Source organism: Mus musculus, chromosome X, assembly GCF_000001635.26.
Source record: "Mus musculus strain C57BL/6J chromosome X, GRCm38.p6 C57BL/6J".
Classification (NCBI taxonomy): Eukaryota; Metazoa; Chordata; class Mammalia; order Rodentia; family Muridae; genus Mus; species Mus musculus.
The window spans coordinates 118,207,663-118,215,905 of record NC_000086.7 but is presented as its reverse complement, the minus strand read 5'-3'; positions in this window follow the sequence as shown (position 1 = coordinate 118,215,905).

Below are 8,243 nucleotides of genomic sequence, written 5' to 3'. Positions count from 1 at the left end.
ACTTACTAATCATAGTTTACATCTGTTTGCATCAACAAAATATAAAAATGTTTAAACATGCCAACCTTCAGTATGTGCCTGGTTTACCTTTAAAATCAATCTCCTCTACGGGATCTAACAAGTCTAATAATGTATCGTCAATATTCATAGCACAGACATGTCTTCTTTACATTGCCACTGAATACCTACCAATCTTCATCATCCACAGCCTTTGTTTAAATATCTATTAACTTGTCAATTTGGCAACATGTTGAATGCCATAAAGTGAAATGAATTCTAATTTACACTTTGATGTTTTCATTTTAACTCAAAATAACATTTTTGAGAACCTTCCAAATTTTATGACTATGAATAAGCAGCTGACTCTGTTTATGAGGCTGAGTGATTTGATTTGCCTGAATAAATTAGAAAATGTTTATCCTGTTTCTTGATGAGCATTTTGGGTGGCTTCCCATGTGGGATATTGTGAATAAAAATGTTGTCACTATCCATGTGCAATTTGTTTGAAACATATGTGTTTTTATTCCTCTTGAGTGAATACCTGGAGGTAAGAATATTGAATAGGTGGAGGCTGATATTTTTTTAGAAAGTTCATTGAGTCATAATGTTCATATCATAAAATGCAGCAGAAATTGGTGTGCAGTAAAGTATCTCTTCAACACTTTTTCTCAGATGTATTCAATACAGCCCATTATCCATGGATGAAGCCCCTAGAAATGCCCTTGTAAAGGACTTACTCCTAATTCATAAGCAGTTTAGTTCACCTAAGATTATTTTATTAATGTTTAGGGAAGGATTATTGATACAAGAGGACCAAGGAAGGATATTTTATATACATAAATTCCACATATATTTACATGTTCTGGCCTATTTTTTTCCTGAAAATGACATAGCATATTCCTTTAACATACAATAAAAAAAGATAATAAATACTCTAGTTAAGTTGTACAAAAGTATTATATATGTAGAAATCATAGCATTTCTAAATAAATTGGTACATTTTTCTTATTTTGCTAGGAGCGATAAATTGTGGAACTTGAAATTTAAAACTAAGGCCTGGAGAAATTGCACAGTGCTTAACAGTACAAGCTCTTGCAGAGGATAATTTTCCAGTTTCCAATACACACATGAGAGCAAACATTCATCTGTATCTTCAGTGCCAGAGGATCTCCAGACTCTTCCTTCCTTCTGTCGGTACTGGATTTAAATGTTTCCTATATATACACATGGAAAAAGCTCACACATAAAGTAAAAATAAGACTTTAAAAATAATATGTACCTAAACATTGATCCTTACTATTTCAAGTACATCTACATTCTTATGAAAAACATAAATGCTTCCTTAATTCGAATCTTTTATTCTTACTGTGAAAAACAATCAACAATTTCTTAAGGTGTTAAGAGCTCCATGAGCTAATGTTCTTAGTTATTACTATGTAATAGATACAATTGCGAAATCTGTTTCTATTAATATAAGGGAAGGATATTAGAATGGCTTGTTTCTTCAGACCATTTGCTTGGAAAATTGTTTTCCACCCTTTCATTCTGAGGTACTGTCTGTCTTTTTCCCTGAGATGGGTTTCCTGTAAGCAGCAAAATGTTGGGTCCTGTTTGTATAGCCAGTCTGTTAGTCTATGTCTTTTTATTGGGGAATTGAGTCCATTGATATCAAGAGATATTATGGAAAAGTAATTTTTGCTTCCTATTATTTTTGTTGATAGAGTTGGCATTCTGTTCTTGTGGCTGTCTTCTTTTAGGTTTGTTGAAGGATTACTTTCTTGATTTTTCTAAGTCGTGGTTTCTGTCCTTGTATTGGTTTCGTTTTTTCTGTTATTATCCTTTGAAGTGCTGGATTCGTGGAAAGATAATGTGTGAATTTGGTTTTGTCGTGGAATACTTTGGTTTCTCCATCTATGGTAACTGAAAGTTTGGCTGGAGTAGCCATTCTAATATTGAATAAATTCGACTTCCAACCCAAAGTTATCAAAAAAGACAATGAGTGGCACTTCATACACATCCAAGGTAAAATCTTCCAAGATGAATCCTGAATTATGAATGTCTGTGGTCCAAATGCAAGGGCAGTCACCTTCATTAAATGAACTTTACTAAAGCTCAAAGCACACATTACATCTCACATAATAATAGTGTGAGACTTCAACACACCACTCTTAACAATGGACAGATACTGGAAAAAAAATAAACAGAGACACTATGAAAATAACAGAAGTTATGAAACAAATGGATTTAAAAGAGATCTACATAACATTTTATCCTAAATCAAATGGATATAACTTCTTAGCACCTCCTGGTACCTTCGCCAAAGATGACCATATAATTGACAACAAAACAGGCCTGAACAAATACAAAAATATTGAAATTATCCCATGCATCCTATCAGATCACCAAGGACGAAGGCTTATCTTCAATAACATTATAAATAATAGAAAGCCAACATTCACGTAGAAGCTCAAAGACATTCTACTCAATGATAACTTGGTCAAGGAAGAAATAAAGAAAAATATTAAAGAATTTTTAGAGTTTAGTGAAAATGAAGCCACAACATACCCATACTCCTGGGACACAATGAAAGCAGTATTAAGAGGAAAACTCATAGCTCTGAGTGCCACCAAAAAGAAACCAGAGAGAGCACACACTAGCAGGTGGACAGCACTCCTAAAATCTATATAAAAAAAGGAAGCAAATTAACCTAAGAGGAGTAGATGGCAATAAATAATCAAACTCAGGGCTGAAATCAACCAAGAGGAAACAAAAATAACTATACAAAGAATCAACCAAACCAGGAGCTGGTTCTTTGAGAAAAACAATAAGATAGATAAGCCCTTAGCCAAACCAACTAGAGGCAACAGGAACAGTGTCCTAATTAACAAAATCAGAAATGAAAAGGGAGACATAACAACATAACCTGAGGAAATCCAAACTATCATCAGATCCTATTACAAAAGGCTAAACTCAACAAAACTTGAAAACTTGGCTAAAATGGACAATTTTCTAGAGAGATACCAATCACCAAAGGTAAAGCAGGATCATATTAACAATCTAAACAGTCTGATATCCCCTAAAGAATTAGAAGCAGTCATTAATAAAATAAAAGCCCAGGACCATATGGGATTAGTACAAAGTTCTATCAGAACTTAAAGAAGACCTAATTCCAATTCTCCTCAAAGTATTCCACAAAATAGAAACAGAAGGTACTCTACCTAATTCATTCTATGAAGCCTCAATTACTCTGATACCTAAACCACATAAAGACCCAAAAAAGAAAGAGAACTTCAGACCAATTTCATTTATAAATGTAGATGCAAAAATAGTCAATAAAATTCTCGCAAACTGAATCCAAGAACACATCAAAATGATCATAGATCATGATCAAGTAGGCATCATCCCAGGGATGCAGGGATGGTTTAATATACAAAAATCCATCAAAATAATCCACTATATAAACAAACTCAAATACAAAAATCTACATGATCATCTTGTTAGATGCTGAGAAATCATTTAACAAAATCCTACACACTTTCATGATAAAAGTCTTGGAAAGATCAGGAATACAAGTCCCATGCCTAAACAATAAAAGCAATATACAGAAAACCAGTAGCTAACATCAAACTAAGTGGAGAGAAACTTGAAGAGACCCCAGTAAAATCAGGGACTAGACAAGGATGCCCACTTTCTCCCTACTCATTCTATATAGTATTTGAAGTCCTAGTCATAGCAATTATGCAACAAAAGGAGATCAAGGGTATACAAATTGGAGAGGAAGAAGTCAAAATATCACTATTTGCATGATATATATATATATATATATATATATATATATATATATATTCCTAAAAATTCCAACAGGGAAGTCCCAAACCTAATAAACAGCTTCAGTGCAGTAACTGGATATAAAATTAACTGAAATAAATCAGTGTCATTTCTCTAGGCAAAGAATAACCAGGCTAAGAAAGAAATTAGGGAAACAACGCCCTTCACAATAGTCACAAATAAAATGAAATATCTTGGTTTGACTCTAAGAAAGTGAAAGATCTGTATGATAAGAATTGCAAGTTTCTGAAGAAAGAAATCAAAGAAAAACTCAGAAGATGGAAAGATCTTCCATGATTATGGATTGGCAGGATCAATATAGTAAAAATGGCTATCTTGCTGAAAGCAAGCTACAGATTCAATGTAATACCCATCAAATTTCCAACTCAATTCTTCACTGAGTTAGAAATAACAATTTGCAAATTCATCTGGAATAAGAAAAAACCTAAGATAGCGAAAACTATTCTCAACAATAAAAGAAACTCTGGGGGAATTACCATGTCTGACTTCAAGCTATACTACAAAGAAAGTATGATAAAACCTGCATGGTACTGGTACAGAGACAGACAGGTAGATCAATGGAATAGAATTGAAAACCCAGAAATGAACCCACACACCTATGGTCACTTGATCTTTGACAAGGGAACTACAACCATCCAGTGGAAAAAGGACAGCATTTTCAACAAATGCTGCTGGCACAACTGGTGGTTATCATGAAGAACAATTCGAATTGATCCATTCCTATCTACTTGTACCAAGGTCAAATCTAAATGGATTAAGGAACTCTACATAAAACCAGAGACACTGAAACTTATAGAGGAGAAAGTAGGGAAAAGCCTCGAAGATATGGGTACAAGGAGCTGTGTTGCTTCTGCAGTCTGCTTGCTCACCCTCCACAGTCTGTGAGCTGATGTGCTCAGACTGGTCTCAGAGGGACCAGGGAGACAGGATGATTCCCTCACCTGCTTTGGTGATCAGAGCCCTCCCAGGCAACCACCTCTCCTCTGGAGGGGAAGGTGCCCTGGTGTCTGCTTTCCAAAACAGGGCCTGTCCCAGAAGCTGTGTTGCTTCTGCCTGTCCCAGAAGCTGTGTCACTTCTGCAGTCTGCACTCTCTCCTGCTCAGACTGGTCTCAGGGACCTGGGACACAAGATGATTCCTTGCTCTTTTGGAATGTAGTTTCATTCCCTTTATTGGAGCTTTTCTTCTACTAGCCTCTGTATATTTTAAATTTGTTTTTGTTATAGAATGTGTTGGCTTCTTCATCTATAGTGATTGAGCATTTTTCTGGGTATAGTAGCCTGCTCTGGCCCTTTTTTAACCTTATGGTCTGTATGACATCTCCATAAGATCTTCTGGCTTTAGAGTCTCTGTTGAAAAATCTGGTGTAATTCTGGTAGGCTTGCTTTTAAATATTACATGACCTTTTTACCTTACAGCTTTTAATGGTCTTTCTTTGTTCTGTGCATTTGGAGGTTTTGATTATTATATGATGTGAGGAATTTTGTTTCTGTTCCAATCTGTTTGGTGTTCTGTAGGCTCCTTCTATGTGTATGGACATGTCTTTTTTTTTGGGGGGGGGGTAGAAAATTTTTCTTCTGTAATTTTGTTGAAGTTACTTACTGGCCCTATGAGTTGGGAATCTTTATTTTTTTTGACTGTTGTGTCAATATCTTCTATGGTGTCTTCTAATGCCTGAGATTCTCATTCCTATCATTTGTATTCTGTTGGTGATGCTTGCATCTGTGTCTCCTGCTTTCTTTCCTAGGTGTTCCATCTCCAGGGTTGTCTCTATTTTTGTTTTCTTTAGTGTTCCTATTTCCACTGTTTGTTCCTGAATGGTATTGTTCAATTCCTTCACCTGTTTGATTGTGTTTTCCTGTATTTCTTGAAGATATTTAAGTATCTCCTCTTTAAGGGCTTCTACTTATTTACCTGTGTTCTCCTGTATTTCTTTAATGGAGTTATCTATGTCCTTCTTATAATCATCTATCATCTTCATGAGATGGATTTTAGGTCTGAAAAAATCATGCTTTTCTTGTGTGCTGGTATATCCATGGCTTGCACTGTATTCTGATGTTGCCAATTATCATTGCTTTCTTTTTCTTGTTTGTGTGCTTTCCTCTCAACATCTGATTATCTCTAATCCTATCTGGTCTTTTTGTTTCTAATTTGAGCCTGTTCCTCTTCTATGCCTGTTATCCTGTGACTCTGGTTGAATCAGAACTCCTGGGAATTCAGCTGTCTCTGTGATCCTGTGTTCCTGTGTTCCTGTGATCCTGAGATCCTGAGTGTCTCAGAGGTCAATGGAGTCAAGCTGCATATGGGTGTGGGTGGAGTAGGTGTAGAGCTAGAATCCAGTGTCTACTCTGTGCACAGGTGTGAATAGAAGGAAAATGTGCCTCTGACTGGGCAGGAATCACTGCATCCCCTGGGTGCCAGGGGTCCAAGTTATGCTTGGTATTGGGACAAATGTTGGGACCTCACCTGTGAATCTGGGTTTTTCAGAGCTCCAGGGAGTAAAGATGCCTCTGGGTCTTGTAATAAAGTTCAATAATTTAATGTTAAGATAGGTTTATAGTATTATAGTATCTTATGATTGTGAAGTTTGCTTCATAGAGGTAAGAAATTGATGGATTCATTTTTTTTAAAAAATCTCATACACTAGTCTGTGTCTCTTGAATGAAAAATTGAGACCATAGGATCCAAAGGTATTGAACAATATGTGCTAATTTCTGTTATTTTCCTTGTTTTGTAGTTTTGAGTGTTTTCCTAATTTTCATGTTTAAGCATTATTTCTAGCAACTTTTATAGTTTCCCAGTTAGCTTCTTCAATACATTTATCCTTCTTTTCAGTCCAAAGAATTCTTTCTAGCTACCTCTGCGAATATGATTTAGTTATAATAAATTAATTTAGCTTGTAATTGTCATGGAATATTTTCTTTCTTCATCAATTATTATTTACAAGTTTCCTAGTTATTATATCCTGTGCTGGCAGGTGACTTTCTCATTTCAAAATATACAATAATATACTCTTTTGGATTCAAGTTTCAATTTTGATTGGCCTGTCCTTATGTGTGACTTCATACTATATCCTTTAAGTTCTCAGAACACTGTGTTTTTTTTTATTTTTATATATATACTGTATTATTGCTGTTTTGATTATAATATGGAGTTCAGATATCTTTTTCTGATCCTATTTGTTGTTCCACATGCTCTTTATATTTGGTTAATTATTTTTACTGGATTTGTGTGTGTGTGTGTGTGTGTGTGTGTGTGTGTGTGTGTGTGTGTGTGTGTGTGTGTGTGTGATAGCATTGAAAATAGTCTTTATGCCTTTTTAATAGAGAGGAGATTTTCTTTCTTCTATTTCCATGATTCATTGATTCAATCCTTTTATGGTGCTCTAAAGATCTTGAATGTTCTTTTTCACATTAAGAATCATCATTTTCTTATAAGTATATACTGATCCTTTTACCTTGTTTTAAATCACTGATATTCTGTTCTCTTCTGAATTCATTATATTGATAATTTTTCTGTGCTTTGTTGATTATTGAGTTTTTCATTTCAAGCATTATTTCAACGTGCCTTTTCCTCAATATCCTCTTTATTGAATTCCATTTTATATGTATTTTTGCTTCATTATTCATTCAGATTTTTGTGTTCTCTTGGAATTAATTCAGGAGTCTTTTTAGACATAATGTCTTTTTTAATTGTATGTTTAGCTTGGGATTTGCTATGAGTTAGATTGCTATATGAATTTCACTAATTTCACATTTTTATTTTCTACTTAGGTCAGCTCTAACCTTTCAAAGGACGTGTTTCCAATATTCATAATGTACATAGTTGTAGTAGTCTTGCAGTGTTGGCTTACTGTGTTAGAGTTATTTTCAGGGCATTGATCTCTACCTTAGTCTTCACTTATGAGTAGAATACTGCTTTCTACATCTTTAAATGTTTTTTGCATATACCCAATACTATTAAAAGTGTTAGCAAACTATAAGCAACTAGCTCTTAAGCCCTAATCATTTTAAGTGGTAAGGGTATACTGTTGATATAATGTATGCTAATCTAATAGGTATTTTGAATATACATGAAACAAAAAATGAATCTAGCCTTAAACCTAATAACTAATATTGAGATGATAAATTGGAGAAAAGGATAGAGAAATGTTTCTCAACTGAGAAACATTTATTGGATTCATATGAATTTGCTTTAAAGAATTTGATAATTACATTGTCATATAAGTCTTAGTTAGAGTTCCCATTGCTGTGAAAACACACCATGACCAAGGTAACTCTTATAATAGACAACATTTAACTGGAGCTGGCTTACAGGTTCAGTGGTTCATTCTATTACCCTCAAAGTTGTAACATGGCAGAGTCCAGGCAGGCACTGCTTGGGAGGAGATGAATG